Source organism: Pelobates fuscus, chromosome 3 (assembly GCF_036172605.1).
Source record: "Pelobates fuscus isolate aPelFus1 chromosome 3, aPelFus1.pri, whole genome shotgun sequence".
NCBI lineage: Eukaryota > Metazoa > Chordata > Amphibia > Anura > Pelobatidae > Pelobates > Pelobates fuscus.
In genome coordinates, this window is record NC_086319.1 from 44,281,993 (window position 1) to 44,301,799 (window position 19,807).

Here is a 19,807-nt window from a genome sequence, read left to right on the forward strand (position 1 = left end):
TGATGTGGGGGTATACATTGTATGTTTTGGGGTGTAGTTATGTATTGCGCTCTCTGTATCCAGGAGATAGATAGATAGATCATTTAACAATTTGCCTTGAAGAGACACCTGTTTTTCATTGATACTTATGGTACCAAATGCTGTTGGCTACAATTGTCATACTCAATCACATACAATTGTCAGACTCAATCCTGCTGAGAATGAACACAGTTGCAGAGTTGCAGTGCACAGCAATAGTTATCAAGAAAAAACAGGTGCTCTCATGCGTCCACAATGTAGTTGTAGAAATGTAACTGTGGCATGTACTTGAGTCTTTTGATTTACATATAAAACAGATGTGAGAAAGGCTGCACTTTTTCGTAGTCTGCATAATCCCATCGCCTTGGAGTATAACACTCGTGAAGAGTGGAAATGTATCAGCGTAGGCGGTGAAAAATGTAACTTTTTATTTTATTTTCAGAATAGTTCATGTATCTAACATATTCTAAACTAAACTGCAGAATATTTTCAATTAAATGGATATATATGACATGGCAGGAGACTGTACGTGTTTAATCAACCTCAGATGATAGAGGGATCCTTCCAAGTCATATCTTTGACTCATTGACATTAACTGAGGTTCTGCTGAATACGGAATGAAGTCTCTAATGACAGAAAGCATTCATTTTAGACACTTTAGTGTTACCAACAAGCCTATGTTTTGTGACTGTAAAATAAATCCAAATATTCAGCTCTCAGTTTGAATTGTGTTTTCATCCTTGCACCTCATGAAATATACTCTGATTCAGCAGATGGAACAACTGTTATTTCTGCAATAGGCACTGGGAGAGATTACATACACTATATAAATACAGAGTGCAGGCTAAAAATACATTTCTAGGACTGCGGCACAAGAATAAGAAAATATAATCACTGTGGAAACCACAAAAGGTTACAGAGGCAAAAAAGAAAAACAATTATCAGAACTCTAAAATTTTGGAAATAACTCTTTGATAACAGCCAGAATGTTTGGTCCCAAGTAAGATGCTACCATCCCGATAGTCCAAAACGTAATGTATCAGATATGTTTAAGGCATCCCTAGGGGACCCAAGACCAGCATGTGCTCCAAGAACAGGTCATTGGTTCTTCTGCCCTGGTCTCCTATCGTTGAGCAGAAAAATATCTATAATGTGTATATTTTCTTTTCTTTTTTTTTTTGTCACTTATCTAAATGTGTTTGTAAATGTATATTGTTACTGTCATTGCTTCTTATAATAGCACTCATTTGCAGTTACACGAGCAGAACTGATCCACCATAATCTGGACATCTTATATCATTTTTATTAACAAAGTCTGTACTTGAGCCAAAAATTGGGCAAAATTCAAAATTCAAAAACTATATTCACAGCCAATTTTATCCTTACTGCTTGTTGAGGATGCTGGAATCAGAAATGGGTACATTTATTGGAAAAGCAGGACAAAGGCAAGTCGGTGTTGGAAGACCTTTCCCATCTTTGTTCTTGTTACCAGTAATACAACGTAGCTATGACTTTATTGTTACATAGTTACATAGCTGAAAAGAGACTTGTGTCCATCAAGTTCAGTCTTCCTCACATATGTTTTTGCTGTTGATCCAAAAGAAGGCAAAAAACCTAGTCTGAAGCACTTCTAATTTTGCAACAAACTAGGAAAAAATTCCTTCTTGACCCAAAAGTAGCAGTCAGATATCTCCTTGGATCAAGACGCTATTACCCCACTAATTAGAAATTAAATCCTTGTATGTTGTGATTTTGCAAGTATTTATTCAATTGCAGTTTAAACATCTGTATGGACTCTGATAAAACCACCTCTTCAGGCAGAAAATTCAAAATCCTTATTGCTCTTACTGTAAAAATACATTTTCTTTGCCTTAGATTAAATCTCCTTTCTTCCAGCCTTAATGTGTGACCTCGTGTCCTATGTATAGCCCTGTTTATGAATAGATTTCCAGATAATGGTTTGTACTGGCCCTGAATATATTTGAATGATGTTATCATATCCCCTCTGAGGTGCAGTTTTTCCAAACTAAGAGATTCACATTGTTTAACCTTTCTTCATAACTTCGTAATGCTCCATTCCTTTTATCAAATTTGTACCTCGTCTCTGTACTTTTTCTAGTGCCATGATATCCTTCTTTAGAACAGGTGCCCAAAATTGCACAGCATATTCAAGGTGTGGTCTTACCAGAGATTTATAAAGAGGCAAAATTATATGTTCATCCCGAGAATTTTTGCCCCTATTTATACATGACAAAACCTTACTAGCCTTAGCAACTGCAGATTGATATTGCATATTGCTGCCTAATTTGTTGTCTAGAACAATTCCTAAATCATTCTTGTGTGTGGTTATCCCTAATTCCCTACCATTTAGGGTGTAAGTTGCTTGTGCATATTTGACCCCAAAGTGCATAACTTTGCATTTCTCTACATTAAATTTCATCTGCCATTTTAGTGCCCAGTCCCCCAATCTATCCAAATCCCTCGGCAACAAAGCAATATCCTGCTCACATTTTTATTACTTTACAAAGTTTTGTGTCATCTGCAAACATTAATACATGGCTTTCAATGCCTATTTCAAGATAATTTATAAATATGTTAAATAGAAGCGGTCCCAAAACAAAACACTGAGGGACACCACTTACCACTTTTGTCCAGCCTGAAAATTCACCATTAATGACAACTCATTGTATTCTATCCTTAAGCCAATCCTTAAACCTCCTCTGTTCTGAGCTTTCCCTTCTTGTTTTTCCTATCCTTCCCTAAATAACATGTACCCATTTAAGTTAACTGCAAAGTCATGTGTCTCATCCCACCATGTTTCTGTTATGCCTATTATATCATATTGTTTAGTGTATGCTATTGCCTCTAGTTCCCCCATTTTGTTATATAGGCTCCTTGCATTAGTAAGAATACATTTAATATTATTATGAGTCATTTGTACTTTTTGTGATTTTTTTAAATCAATATTACATACCTCCTCTGTTCTGAGCTTTCACCTCCCCCATCTCCACCCCCCTTATATCGAGCTAAAGCCCATCTCCTTTCTATCCTATCTCCATTTTCTAGATTGCTTTTGATCCTCCCCTCCCTACTACTAGTTTAAAATCTCCTCCAACCTTCTAGTCATCCTATCCCCTAGCAAAGCAGATCCTCTTCCATTTAGGTGCAATTCATCACGATTATACAGGTTGTACCCAAGCGCAAAATCGTCCCAGTGCTCTAAAAACCCAAAACCCTCTTTCCTGCACCTAGACTTCAGCCACGCATTGACCTCTCTAATACCTCTTGTATTATCTATGATGCATCTGGATATGACACACAATACGGATCACATTGTCCCAACTCAAGGGCTGCTGTATCTCAATTGTCTGAAAACCACAAAACTAATGAAAGTAAAAACTTAGTAGAGACTGGTTTTGTGCAAAGTTCCAAATTTGTAATGAATTGGTTCCCCAGAACTTGGATTTGTTGGTTGTGTGATTTGATGTTCAATTTAAACTAATGGAGTGATACACAAGTATTTTTTCTGGGCTCAAATAGGTTTGTTAATAATGGAGGGGTAGGTGAGCCTGTGACAGACTATTTGACAAAAGAAAGTAGCATAGATACAAGGTGTGTGCTACCAGGAACTATACAGCCATCTAGACATTTAATTTCTAAACACATGACGTTGCAAAATACCTGAGTTAGATTCTTCAACTCACTTATTTTTGCCTATACATTATCTTGTTGATTTCCCACAATTCAAGGTTTAATGACTGCACCCTTTATATTATGATAGCAGATGATATCTGGTCCATCAAGTGTGGTCCTATCTTGTTTCCTGCTTGATACAGAAATTTGTAGGAAGCCAATTCATAGATCTACAACTCTTTCTGCAGATAGTATTTCTGTACATCACCTATAAATTTCAGCTCCCTTAACTTCAGGCTATGTCCTCTTGTGCTAGCTTCGCTCTTTATAGAAAATTGCACTCTCTTGACCTTTGTTAAATCTCTTTATTTCTACGATGCCACACAGACCCTTGCTAGCTCCAAGCTATATGTATGTAGGCCTTTCATTCTCTTTTGATATGTATTATTATGCTGACCTTGCACCATGCTAGCAGTCCTCCTTTGAAATTTCTCTAGAGCATTTGCAATTCTGAAGGTAGGATCTCCCGAGGTCTTGTAAGTGATATATAAAGTGGCATCAGCACCTCTCTTTTTCGACTACAAATTATTTTTCCTATATACCCAAGTATTCTACTGGCTTTTCTCACTGCGTTTTCACATTGCTTATTTATAGGTTATTTGAAATACTAGCTTCTTAGTCCCTTTAGTCTTCTGTGTCAGTAACACTCCATTGGACGTGTATTCATTCTCTGAGTTTTTGAAACCAAAGAGCAAAAATTTGCATTTCATTGGTATGTACAGTTTACATGACATACACCTAGTCGTTCCTCTTGCTTCTTTACAACACTACATATGATTGATCAATGCCCCAGCAATCTTTATCCCTTGGCAAATCTTTGCATTGTCTGCAAAATACATGCTTTGTAAATCTACACTGGCGATTAAAATATATAGCTCCAGGACTTATCCCGGTGGTATATCAGTCAGAAATGTTTTTTGTGTGAAATTCTCAATTTACGCTTTTTCTCATCATGAATTCTTTACACATTCTATAATTCTGATGTTCCTCTTTATTCAGTCAACATTTCAACTCACATGTCATTGCAAAACTCGTACCCATTAAACCTGTGCTTTCATTTTAGTACAAATTGCAATTAAGACAAAAACTGGTTCAACCATTTGTCCGAATAACAAAACGCCGAACTGCATAATGGAACAATGAACTAATAAATGAATCTCGTGGTGAACAAATTTTCTTTCTGGAATTAGTAAATTCATGCCATTTTTACAGTTACGTGGGATTGACATATTTTAGGGTACCAAATTAGTGAGCTCTTGTTTTTAATAGATAGCAATCCCACAAAAGGGTGCAAAATTAGGGAGCTATCTATATCAGTTGAAATTCAGAAAAAATATTTTGTTCATTTTAATCTCCTTCCCTAATTTGGTCTTTTTAAATATTGCAATGCCACACCAGAGTACCAAATTAGGGACTTATCTACTTATCTAAACCACTAAAAGATATACCAGTGATCATCCAAACGGAAATCCTAAACTGAAATTATTAGACGAATTTCCTTCAAAACAAATTAACTAATGGCTGAAAAACATTTCCGAAAATGCAAAATCTATTTTTGACAGAATGAATTCACAAACGGAAAATGTTTACTTTTCTCCAGTCTGATATTTATTGATGAGGCTGAGTCAGGTATCCAAGAAACACTCTAATGTAGGCCAAATTGTCTTCTCTGTCTCTTGTTTAAATATATATAGACGCGCTTAGATAACTTTTTTTTGGCTTGGTAGATTTTCAAAGAATTAAATCACTAGAGCAACAATATGTATTTGATACTTTAATTTAAATACACCTTGTTTTATTTTATTGGCAATATAAAAAATAAATATTGACAAGCATAGTAATATTGACAGACAAGTGGTGAACGTGTCAGATGGGAGGAGAGGATGATATAATATTTTGTCTGTGTTTAGTTAATGGCGTGAAAGTAGTGCTCCTATGATTGAAAGCTACTTGTTCCTTATTCTAGAAAGTATTCTATTGATATCGTAAGGAAAAGTGAGATTTGTCTGGGGGATAGAGAATACCAATTTTTAAAAAGCTGTTCCAAAAAGCAATGGAAAACTGGACGCAGATCAAAAAGCATTATACTTCAAAGCTATAACGACACACTGAGACAACATTTCCAGTCCTCTAGAATCACGATTTATTAACTGGAAAGGCAGGCTTGTATAGATAAAAAAAAATGGTTGTGTTGCAAATACAGAATAAACAAATATATAACAGGTAAAGATGTTATCATTTGTTTGTCACCAGAAAAAACAAAATCTATATAGAAAATATGCTGTGTTTCATACTATTATGATCTATACATGTCTGTCTGTCTGTGTAATCGTCTTGCCTGAAAGGTACGTAAATGCCGAATGGTTGTCTTTGTTATGACTGGTATAGTGACCCATAAAACAGAAATTACAAGGGGTCATCACCAATATTACTTAGATTCCACAGCACAATTAGGTAGCAAATTGCCTCCATCTTCAATCCTTATACAGTCAGGCAGAACATGCACAGTCCCCTGATTTGTTTTATGTATCCACTATGCTCTCCCTTCGACTTTTTAACCTAAATGCAAAATTTAGATTTGTTTCTAGGTACCTGATCTTTCTTTGAAACTTAAAACAACATGGAGTCCTACACCTGTTTTGTTTTTTTGTTGTTGTTTTTTTTTTTTTTACAGGTTTTTAGGTTTCTTATTATTTCTAGACTGATTTGCACGATTGCCCAGCTCATCCATCTCTTCAGTATGTGCCAAACGCAAATAATTTAAATTAATAAATCTGCTGTGTGTAAGCCAATATCGTAATTTGCCGAAAACCAAAAAAAAAAAGCTTTCTGCTAGCCTTGTCCTCAATTACTCTGTGTTCATTATAAATAAAGTTGGGGATCTTCCAGCTTTTAATTAAATTTTTTTTAAAAAAATCCAATCAGCAGTCAGTTAATGTGAAGTCTGAATAAGCACCTTAGAAATCTCTTTAAATAAATACGTATTAATATCTAAATAATTATGAGGGAAAAGTTATACAAGCACTAAAATATCTCCTTAATATGTAATCGGATGTGTGAATGTTTCAATGCTGAATTAGCAATCAATTAGTAGGTGAAATGGGAGCATATTTTTAGCTTTCTGTCGTGATTGCTGTAGATCACCTGCATCGTCTGTGTGTCAGTGTGATAAAGCGTGCACCAAGTTGTCATGGCAACTAAAATGTGTCGGAGACACAAAGCACAGGTTTTCCCCCAATGGTTACAATTAGATTCCAGATCGAGCATATGTACTAAACACAAACCACAGGTCACAAACAACAAATACTATACATGGAACATGAGGGCATGAAAAATGGGGTGTAGAATCAAAAAATTAGAGTTTTGAAAAAGAAGAAAAGATAGATAGATAGATAGATAGATAGATAATGTTTGACTTTGTGTCAAGTACAGCCCAAAACATGCAGAGGTTATGATTTTCTTTTAAAACCTTAAATGCGTTGTTCTGCTGTCAGCAAGCTGTTGTGATTTAACAGGTGTCCCGCTGACCATTACAAAATAAAACATTCCATCAAACGATACACTAAAAACATTTTCTGCTCGAAAATAGTATTGTTAAAAAGAATGCATCAGTGTATTAAACTGTTTGAAGAATAATGCACTATATTTTAACAAATAACTATAAAAAAAACATCAACTCCTTGTAACGTGACCAGAAAAATAAAAGAGAGAACTGTCATAAAGACAAGGAACCAGTAGCTAAAAAAATAAACAATGAACATATAGAAATTGTTAAATGTGTTTTTTTTTTTTTTTACCTAAAGTAACAGAGGTAGGAAAGTGAGGAACCTAATTGTTAAATACACAGTAAATTCATGTTGTTTGCATGGAAACGTTTCTGTAAATATTCTGTCATGTGTCTGTTGGCAGCCACTTTGCAAAGTCAAACAGTGTATTGTGCATCTGTAATCTGGCGATTAAAAAAATAATCTAAAAATACAATGAATGAAAAAAAAAAAAAGGGATAGACTGATTTTTTTGTTTTACTGAAAATAATATGTGTGTGTGTTAATGTGTAATGCCTTAATAACTCAATATTACAACGGATTAGGGGCTAACAATAAAGGGGTACATAAGTCAGATTTGGGGCTTTCCATGACCCCACTCAGGGCTCCAGCCATTGGAACTCCCCTGGGCTGCTCTCAGTATAGAGTAAGCATCTTAATGTAAACGTGGTAAACTTGGTAACTGACGAACAGATAAAAAGCTACTGAGCCAATAAATGTTTTATTATGATGCAGGATAATATGTAATGGGCAGCAACAGAAAACTGGAACAGAACACTTAATTGATATATATAAATATACATGGGACATATTTCAGTGGACACATCAAATTGTAGCGAATTTGAAAAAAAATCCCAAATGTGCTTGAAGCAAAATATCGGATTTGAAAATAATCCCCAATAAGGCTATCGTCATATCTTGGTTGTTTCGCCTACATTTTGATCTTTGGTTTTCAGTTCACTCTACGAGTATGTAATAGATCAACTCTGATACATCAACTTGTCTTGATTTTTAAAGAGTGAAAAACAAGCTTTCAAGGACTCCAAGACCTATCTTTCTGGTCTTGTGCAAAGAATAGAAAAAAAAAAAAACAATCCACTAATATTTTTTTTTTACCAAATTAGTAGCTACATCCAAAAAATAAAATACACAGTTTTTTTTCTTAATTTTTTCATTTTTTTTGGAGAGTACATGAAAAAAACAACTCCTGCCTGCAGCTTTTGCAAACCTTCCCATTTTTCCACGGCATGTACCAATCAGAGGCTTCTCGCTGTGTCAGAGCTGCAAGCACACCGAATCGAAGCCTCTCTAAACTCCTCAATGATATCTAGTATAGCTCATTAGGAAGGGGAAGGTAGATGCATGCTAACCCAGCACACCTACCACTTCCATTAGATCTACGGCGCTAACAGAAACAGGGGAAAATATCACTGACTGTATGATTGGCAGCTGGCGAGACATTCCTGCTAAGTTTTATAAACATGTTGATGAGTCTGGAGGGTTTGTTTAAGAAAACTTAGTATTGGGTCCATAGCCAGCAACAGAAAATATATATAATATCTTAAAAACTATGGGCTTGCTTCCATGAATGACAATTAAATTTAGCTATTAAGCTATAAAATGCCAACAGGTTTTCATGGTCGACACATTAATTAATTACAGATTTTTGCAGACCACATAAACCCTACATGGTAATGTTGTTCCCTAATAGCAGTAGCCCCCTTCAGCAGGATCATGTACACTGCTACATTGCAAAAATTGTTCAGGAATGGTTTGAGCAACATGACAAAGATTTCAAGATGTTGCCCTAGCCTCCAAATTCCCCAGATCTCAATCCGATTGAGGAACTACAAACCCGATCCATGGAAGCCCCACATCGCAACTTGTAGGGCTTAAAGGATCTGCTGCTAATGTTTTGGTGACCGATACCACAGGACACATTGAAAGGTCATCAAGGCATCAGAGCTCTGTTGGCAGCACAAGGGCGATCGACACGATGTTAGGCAGTGGTTTTACTGCTGTGGTTGATCAATGTAGGTTTCTTTTGTTTCAACACGGAGCATGGTCATGTGGCCAAAACCACTCGTCTGGTACTATCTATGTTACATTAAGATGTCAATAAATGTCATCTTACATAAACAAGGTATGGACTTATGACTGTTTATTTACTAATATCTGATGTTACCATGAGCTTCTAAGATGCTGAATATTGTACAGACATGATGGTAAGTTATGTAAGTGGACTATACTGCCATTTTTTTCTACTTTTTGAAATTTTGATGTTACATTTATGAAGATTCTGCACTCTGGGAAATATGTTATAAGAGAGTATTATTGTGCTATACACATTGTATCAAGTCTACATGCAGGTGATTGTTGTGGTGATTGATACTGTGGGATATTTTATCTCACTGAATGCTACTAGGACATCCAAGTTAAAGATGGCTACCTGTTCACAGAGGAATATAATAAAAAAAAAAATGAAAGATATGAAAACTGAATTAACTACTGTTGTTTTCAGAATGCGGACTCACAGTATTGTGAATTGTAAAAGGGAAGCTCATAGGGACTAACTGTCGGTTTTCAGACACTGTCTGACCCAAGGTGCGTGTACGTGGCTGAATTCTAAAGGTAGGGCTACGTTTAAAAAAAAAAAAAATTCACATATACTTCATTTAACAAAAATCTATTTGCTTTCAAAACTAAATGATCATTATATTCAAAAAGGTGACAGTGGTCCATTAGAGTGAATTTCAAATTCATGGACAAAACAGCCAAACTTTAAAAATACACCAAGTCAGCTATGTTTCCAGTTCAACCACTCTGACCTCAAATTTAAAATTTACTTTGAATTCAAACTCAAGGGGCAGTATAGGCATCAGACCACTTCATCTCTATGAAGTGTTCTCGGTGCAGTGTTCCTGTCCTCCTTAATCCTACAATGTAAACCAGTGCCATTTTAGAAAAACATTACAGGACCAAGACTGCCTCTAGTGGCTGTCAATCAAATAGTCACTAGAGGCACTTCCTGCATGAGGACATCCCGGGGCAGTTAAATCCCCATAGGAAATCACTGCAGCAATAGGGAGTGACTAATGCGCTGGCATTGCTCGCCGAGAATGCGCAACTGCCCCCCCCCCGTCAGATCACATCGGAGGAGGAGGAGTGCCAACCCAATGTCAAGGGAGGTCGGCGCTGAAATCAGGTGAGTATATAAAGTTTATTTTTAACCCTTTTCATGCCGGGGAGTGGGGGAGGAGGGAGGAGGAAAACGATGGAGGTGGGGCCTTGGGAGAACTACTATGTATTTCTCACACTATACAATCCCTTTAGTGCATATCCCTGACAGTACTAAGTATATGTTTACTGGCTTGTATATTGGATCTGTATGCAGACAAAGAGACACAAAAAGAACACAGATTTTGCTATGGTAGAAATAGCTGTTTCTGTTTACTTTAAACACACTCAGAAATGTATCATCTTTTTTGCATGACACACTTTTTTTTTTTTTTTTTAATTCTTTATTTTTGTGTGCATATGAGTAACAAAGATTCTTGCAATGCCCCAACAGCGGTGGCAAGATATTTAACTGTACATTGCATAACAGGTACAAGGCAATGGAATGTTTTGCACTTTTTTTTTTTTTAAAGGAAAACAAAAAATAAAAATAAGAAAAATAAACGATACAAGATTTGTCTGACATGTCTAGTGTTGATTATGAAAGTCAGTTCCTGTGTTATTAAGCTAGGTCATAGACATGGAGCACTGAATGCTATAGTAAGTGATAGAACTCGCTTTTGGCAATAGTTACACTGTGTATTTAGATGTAATGAACTATGTTTAAATATGATTAATTCTTCTCTGTAATGAGTTTGGGTCGCTTAAGTTCGCAGTAGATAGCAACTAGGGGCTATGGGCTGAGCGCATTCCCCTCCAATGAGTGGTGGGCTATCTGTATGGGAAAGCCTGGTCTCCAGGGGTTAATAGGTAGGGGAGTGAAGGATCTGAGTTCCGGTCAGGGAAATCCGCGCTTTGGGTTTGCAATTGACCTAGGAAGCTAGTTTGCAATTGACCTAGTTTGCTAACTAGCAAGGGCCCTTCCATGTCATGGATTGGCATGAGTAGCCTGTCGTTCCAGCCTGACTGACGTGTAAACACATTGGTAATTAGATGTATAGCCAAGTAATAATAGAAAACAGAAACAGTAATGTCAAAAAGCATATTGTCCATTATAATTAAATGCAGTGTCATATAGAGATACTGCTAGGCTAATAAGGAGAGTGCTGCTTCTTCTAGGTATTGCTTACCCTATGCCTATCAATGGCATCCAGTCTGCCCCATGTAACAGGATTGTAACTTCGAGCCCCCCACCCCGAGTCCCATGGCAGTCCATAGAGCCCATATCCCATGTCGCTGCTCTAAGGGCATGTTTGACTGGTTGTCGTGGTTGAGTTTGGAGCTTCACACGTTCCCGAGTATGTGCCTTTCGGGATGTTCGTGGAGGTAAGACCTTTCGTGGGTGTGAGTCGTGGTTATGAGGGCGACCCCCCCTGAGCTGTAGTGCTAATAGCTCCCGGACTCTTGCCGGGTCCGGTCCTCGAGAGTGGTGTTGCTGCGGAGGTTCCTGCTTTTGGCTCTCTCCCTGCCGTGTTGCGCCCGGGTCTCGATTGTGTGGTCGTGGCGTGGCTGTGTCTCGCTGTGGGTCTGGGGTGAGCTTTGTCACTCGGAAGGGTGCCCTCGAGTGTCGTCGGGATCGGGCTGCAGTAAGCCGGGGGCTTCTCTGGGCTAGAGGACGCCGGGCTGGCTTCCGCGTTGAGCAGGCCTTGCGCCTGGTTGGAGGTACCTTAGCCTCCGTTGTCGTTAGGCTTTCGCGTTTTGCATGAGAGGTTGGTCGGTGTGCCTGGGGTTTCATGCGGAGCCAGAATGCCTGCCAGAACTTTTCAAAGGCAGTCTCGAAGGGCTCATTTTCTCGATTGCCCCTTAGACCATCCGCCATCTTTGGTGACCATGCGGTCCTAGGGTCTTTACTCCTTCTTGTCGACCCTGCTGAGGTGAGGTGGCACTCAGAGGGGACCGGGATATCCCCCGCCGGTCCAAGGGGGGGGGAACAGGGCTGTGCAGACTTTTTTGGCCGCCTGGAGTCCGGGGTCGGGAGATCGGCCGTCTCCCCCAGCACCCTGACCGTCGACCGTAGTAGGCCGCAAGCTGAGGCTCCTTGTGCTTCCATCGGGTCACCCAAATTCAAGCTTAGGGAGTAGTCGAGTGTAGTGAGGGTGCTCCCTTGGTTGCCTAGGGCCGAGTTTCTCAGGTTTTGCCGCAGTTTTTAGCCGTTTTAACGTAGTTTACCAGGAGCTAGTAGCAAACACGTCTGGCCATCTTGGCTGTCAGGCCCCGCCCCCCGCATGACACACTTTTACATGTATCCATGCCTCGTAGGTACTTTTAGTGTCTTTTTAACCTTGGAAACAAGATACATTTATCAGTACAGCTTGTGGTGACTATATGAATATACAGTGGAGAGACAAAGAAAGAGCTATTATCTTTTTGATATAATGAACAGTCCATTTGTTAATGGATAATTATTAGAATCCCCGTTGTTCTGTTAGCTAAATATTGTTTTAACTTGTGAGGGTTTCATTTATTTTTTTGCTGCACATTACACCCCATAGCACTCTCGTGACAATATATGGTATATAGTGTGTTTGAATAGAACCATAGTAGGCAATAGAAACAGATTGTGAAGAATAGAAATAGCCAAAGGTAAACATAAATCAATACACTCTGCACCTGACTTCAGAAGATAGTATGTGGATTCTGACTTTTTATTATATTGGCTGAGGCTCTTTTTTAAACAGTTCTTTGTTGTTTGTGAGAACGTGACCTGGAAAAAAATATATATATATCGTTGTTTATTTTTTTGTACTTTTTTTATTTTTTTATTTTTTTTTCAATCTTTCTTTTATTAAGGCATGCAAGATGGGTTACAGAATAAAGAGAGGGAAATGTACAAGTGGTTTACAAGATAGGATTAATACATCGTTAACATTAATTAATTACATTTCCTGGATAGTAATGCCTCATTTTTGTTTTTAAGTCGTTTAACGTAAACATACTATAAACAGAAGCAGTGTCTGTCTGTATAGACTATTAAGAGAGTAATACTAGACTATGTAAGGTCTTAGACATGGTACACATATTAATGTTTACCAAAAAGAGCGCGCTAAACTGATGAATAGAATCTGTAGATATAACAAACACATAGAATAGTGCAGACTATGTAAACCAAAAATATGTAATAGGGGAGGGAGGAGGGGTAGGGGGTTAAAACTCACATTTACCAGAGCCCTATCACCCCTGGCTCTGGGTTTGAAATGCTTGACTGGAGAGGGAAGACTCCCACACTGTTAAGACTCCAAGTAGTAAATTCACTGGAAGCTGGTAGTGCTGGGCAGTATAGGACAGAGAGAGGCAGGTTTTCCAATTGAATAGTATCTTATACAATTTATTAAAAAATAAAACTTAAAAACTCTTACTTAGCAAGTGGTGGGTTGTGCTGACATAGCTACCCACATAAAAGCATGTATGCAGCAAAAACAGAAAGTCACTTCCGGGTTTCGTCCGTCCCGATCACGTGATCAATTCCAGATCCGCCGCTCTAGTGACGTATGTGTGACATGTTTCGCCCACCTACTCAGGCTTCCTCTGAAGTCAGAACAGGTAGCCATCTTTAACTTGGATGTCCTAGTAGCATTCAGTGAGATAAAATATCCCACAGTATCAATCACCACAACAATCACCTGCATGTAGACTTGATACAATGTGTATAGCACAATAATACTCTCTTATAACATATGAAGTCAGAGGAAGCCTGAGTAGGCGGGCGAAACGCGTCACACATACGTCACTAGAGAGGCAGATGCGCCTCTCTAGTGAAGTCAGAGGAAGCCTGAGTAGGCGGGCGAAACGCGTCACACATACGTCACTAGAGAAGCGGATCCGGAAGTGATCACGTGATATAAAAGATGACTTAATTTAAAAAAGTACAATTTTATTATAGTGTACTATCATCATTTTATTTATTTTAATTACCTGGTAAAATATATATATATATATTGTTGTTTATTTTTTTTATATGTATAACATATATAAAAGATTACTTAATTTAAAAAAGTATAATTTTATTATAGTGTACTATCATCATTTTATTTATAGTAATGTTATTGATAATAGAACGTTGCTTCTATCCATTGAAGTTGTAACTATATGAAACTACAGAGCTCTATGACTTGAAGTTCTAATTCCTTGTAATTTTTAAAGCCCCAAAAATTTAATCTGCATATGTTCAATTACCTAATAATTGTGATGCTATTGCCACCGTTGTGAACCTACAGATTACCTACTGTGTAAGCAGTGAAAAGATGGTAAAAGAATAAGATAACATTTTTGTTTTATTATCAAAATCCCATATCTTTTTTATTTTGTATATATTAACATTCCTTTTACGAGGTAAGCAAATGACAAATATTATTGTTACAGCTCTTACAGTTGCAGCTTTATATTTAATTACAAAAAAAACCTTCATAAATTATAAACAGACAAGTTGTTCTTGCTCACTATAAAAAAATAAGTACATAATATATAACAATAAATGAAATTTATCTATTAAAAATAATAAAACATTTACTTGAAACATGGGATACACAGGTACATAGAAGCATATGATAAAAAATGCAATATCATGTAAATAGCTGCCCAAATGATATATGATTAAAAAATTAAACATATTTACATAATTTATTTTTAAATTGTGTTGTGTATGTTGCCATAATGTGCTTGTGGTATTTATGAGTGTTGCAGTTGCTTTGTAGCATTTTAATTGTGCGTATGTAGGCTGTTATATTCTATATGTTCATGAGTAGTTTGTGGTATTGTGTGGGAATACCTATGAATGGGGGCTGCTTGTGGATGATAAGTCAAATTGTGTGTTTGGTAGTATGTGTATGTGCGCAGCACTGTATTTAGCGCGAGGCTGACAAGGCATTTGCCTTTGGCAGAACTTTCATGGGGGCGGCAAAAAAAGCCTAGCCTGGCAGATGCCATGTCAGCCTCTTGTCCTGTGAGGCCCAAGAGCTGGCCATCTGGCCACCTTAGGGCACCTCCGAGGCTGGCATCCACTCGTGTAGGAGGCTGGCGGCGAGGGAGCGCTGTCCCCTGAGCTCTTCCCGCGTGGTCAATTCAGGCAGCGAGGGAGCTCTGATCTTCCTGCTCAGCTCCCTCGCGTGCCCCACAGTAATTCCGTAGCCAGAATATGATGTCACTTCAGCCCTGGCATCACCAAGAGGAGTGAAGGGAGCTGAGCAGGAAGATCAGAGCTCCCTCGCCACTCAGCCCAGCAGCCCCACTGGCTCCCATGGAAATAGAGACTCCATGCCAGCATTCTCAAAGGTAGGGAGGCTTGGTGGAGTGAAATTAAAAAAATAATAGTGAATTGTGTGTGTGTCTGTTGGTGGGTTTATATGTGTAGCTGTCAAATAGTGAATATGTGTCTGCCGGTGAGTGTGTATATGTGTCTGCCAGTGAATGTGTATGTCTGTTAGTAAATGTGTATGTCTGTCAGCTAGTGTATGTGTCTTTGTCAGTGTGTATCTGTCAGTGAGTATATGTGTGTCTCGGTGTGCATGTTTGTCTGACTGATTTGGGGTTTGTATGAATCTGATTTGGTGTTTTTCTGACACCGAGTGAGTGTGCGTCTGTCAGTGAGTGTGCATTTGTGTCTGTCGGTGAATGTGTGTGTCCATCAGTGAATGTGAGTGTGTGTAACTTTGAGTGAGTGTAACTGTGAATGAGTGAGTGTGTATGTCTGTTAGTGAGTGTTGGTGTTTCAGTCAAAGTGTGTGCTGGTTAAAAAGTGTGTGTGCCAATTACTGTGTATCTATCAGTGAGCGCATGTCAGTGTATGCATCAGTGAGGGTGTGTGTCTGTCAAGAGCATGTTGGTTTTAAGAAGGAAGAGAAATTTAGATTGGGGAAGGTATGACCAAGTTTTGTCATACTTAGGGCAGCACAAGACCAAAATACACCACTGTATTTATGGTGTTGCTTTTGGCATTGCATGTGAGAGGATGCTGATGGGGTTGTGTGCATGTATTCATATTATTTGTATGAGGGGAGGCTTATTCAGCAGCTTTGTGTACATCTAGCAGTGTGTGTGGCTTCTCTGGGGTCAATTGGGGACCGGGCTGGCCAGGTGCAGGTCAAGGGCAGAAGCTGTGTTAGCTGTTGAGGGCTGCTTTACTCCAGTGCAGATTCACGTTCACAAGTGCGGGGAGGAAGTGATCTGAGATCACTTCCTCTAAGTGCTTCAATGTGTAAATTGTGCATTGTGCCTCACCACCTGCCATTGCTTTAGCAGATATCTGAAGTCCCATTGGGACTCTTGATAGGCCGCAGCCTTAAGTGCAGTGCAAAGGCACATTGAGCTCCATACATGGCACACATGCCATAGGTTGCTGATCCCTGGGCTAGACAATATTTCTTCTCCACCAGCTCTGAGAACTTCTTATGATATTTGTAAGGAGCTAAATATGCCGATAGAATGTGCAAAATATCTGTATGTGAGCATAACATCCTCTCACATGAAGTAAAATTACACAAAATGATACTAAATATCTCTAATATACAGGGCATCGGGCTGCTCTGGTAGCCTGCAAGAAAATCCAGTAATATAATGAGTTTCAGAGATCTTCTAATCCCTCCCTGGATGCTAATATCCAGCCATTAAATTGTATCTACCTCAGATGCATAGACATGTGCCTCAGAAGACCCCGTGAAACAACCCAATTTAGTGTAGCAACACAAGCTATCCCAATGGAGCAGAGACTCATTTACAATAATTTAATGTATAGACTATTGGGTCAGTAAGAGAATTAAGGTGAATTTCTACAAAATAAAACCAAACAGGACTATTCACTGAAGTAAGGTCAAAGTAGCCGATTTGAAAGCATAGCTGACTCAGAGAACATATTAAGTTTTGGCTATTTTGACTTTAAATTTAAAATTCACTTTAGATTCTCACTTTATTGAATGACCATGACAGGGTAGTGGTGGATGTGCAAAAAAAGATTCATTTAAAATAAAAAATGCAAAGTGACAGCGGTGATTAAACACTCCTCTAGGTGCTGACCAAGGCACTTAACCTCAGCTGTGACAATAGCTAACGAGAAAAGAAAAAAGGAAAGAAAAGACAGGATGAGTGGGGGAGATCCTCTTCTTGTGCTGCCCAAGAAACAAAGGGAGGAGGGCAACATCTACCTTCCAAATTGATACATTTGTAATGGCCCATCAACCCATGGCTGTCCTTAACAGGCATGCAAGGCAATCCTGGGCCCATTTCACCTAAGCAAGCAATCAGACATTCTGTCTAAAACACAATGCATAAACATCGATTTGTGGCAATTCCCTGTTAGTTTGTATGCATACAGTGACCACCACATTCCACTGCAAATATATATATATATATATATATATATATATATAAATAACATTGAACCCACTGTTTAGTAGATACACCCAAATGAATACATGCATGCCTTTTCATGCATGTATTAATTGGGGTTATATCTTAAAACGGTTTGCAAAAGCTGCAGTTCTTATGAACTGCAGCCTTCGCGTGCCCTCCCCTTTTCTCAGAAGAGACTTTATTCGAGCATACTGATCTGTGGTCTGCGGTATGCAGGGGAGGCGGACCCGCTCAACTAGAGCGCTTCTGCCACGTCCGTTAGCTCAGGGGAACTAAGCTGCTTGATTAACAGCCAGGGGAATGTTTCATCAATTATTTATAAAAGTGCAGATTTCTAAATAGAAACAGGCACTTTTATAAACTGTCTTTATTATGGTATAAATCTCACCCATAAAGCACTTCAGTAAGCTGCAGTGCATTATGGGTGTCGAGCGGCCCTTTAATGTATTTGTTCCATGTGGTGACTGCACATTTTTACCTGGGAAGTAAAAAGCAAAGCAAAAGTCACTTATTTCTGCCGTTGCTGTTTAATATACAGCAATAGAAACAAATGGATTCTGTCAGTCTTGGCTGCCTACCTCATATTTGGTAAAATGCCACAGTGAACAGGTGGCTTTTTCCTTCAGCAACACATGTGTCAGGGCTCTGCACGAAAACGAAACAAAGAATAGGCTTTATATGAAAAGCCGAGTTATTAAATTATTTTATAAAAAACACTGGGCCGTGACTAATATGTCGAAGAAGAATTTTTCAAGGTTTGAGATGTTAGGCGAGTTATTGTGTCCGTTACAAAGCCTTGGCTGATTCGTGAAGCCTATCTACAATGTAAATTGCAATGTGATATACGGGGGCATGCAATGGCTGACACCGTGTTAAATCTGAGTTCCAAGTTGGGATCTCTACGGTCTGAAAGCTGTGTTCATTCATGCAACCAAGGTCTATTGCTATAACAAAGAGAAATAAATCTGTTCATGGCAGAAAGCAGGATTGATTTTGCAAAGTAAAGTGCATGGGCTTTATTATAAATCAGCAAACATTTCATTAGTGGTAGAACATTCCCAGCTGTGACTTGATAATAAAACTATAGTTTGGAGTTTAATGTAAAACTTTGAAAACCAAATAAAGGTAACAAACAAAAATAGATGACTGATCATGTCAATTGTGATGATAGAATGATAATATTCTTATTCATTAACATTGTTGAGTCTACTACACATATCACACACAATTATCGAAATTAATTATACAAAGAAGTATTAACTTATAATGCACATTTTTTAATTATTACATGCCATGTGTTCCAACAGTAACTAATGAGTTTTAAAAGCCAGAACGCAATAAAAATAGGAAGTCACATTAAATAATTTCTCTGCAATTAACTATACGCATTTATACAATGATAGCAATTAGTGTAATCACTCATATATATATGGTGTATTCTTTAATTCACTATGAATATACCCGATGCTTGCAAAATGCTGACGTACATTTTGCAAACAATGGTGATCTCCTATGGTCACCGAGCCACGACTTTATTTTACTCCTGGCATTGATTTCCCAGGTTGTAGAACAATGGATGTGTTTCAATCTATCTTGATAATATTGCAACCAAAGAGCTACCTTAGTAACCATGGTAACCTCTGCGCTTCTATTGTGCAGTGGTAATGATATCACAGTCTCTATGTTGCTTGCATTCTATAAGGGTAAGCTTTAAACAGAACGATAACACAGTGGAAATGTGAAGATTCTGCCCAGGACAATTTTTTGCAAAGAACATATCTCCATAATTATTAAGGGACAACTGTCAACCTCAAAACATTTTTGATATAATGATCCTTTCATCAAGTGTTAAAAGGAAATATATTCTTTGTTAAATGAACTATGTAAAACAAATTAGGGAACTATCATCCCTACCTTTAGTATAAGACAGGATCCTTCAGCCATGTACATGAATTAGTCGGTCTGATAATATTACCAGCAGGGAAGACCGTAGAAACTAGCTGTCGGTTTTCAAATACTGCCTGACCCAAGGT

General features: G+C 38.2%; 1 protein-coding gene across 1 annotated transcript in view; it reads right to left on the minus strand.

Moving 5' to 3' along the window:
* NAV3 (neuron navigator 3) overlaps positions 1–19,807 on the minus strand; it is a 662,176-nt gene that overhangs the window by 613,757 nt on the left and 28,612 nt on the right. The gene's annotated exons all lie outside the window — the stretch shown is intronic.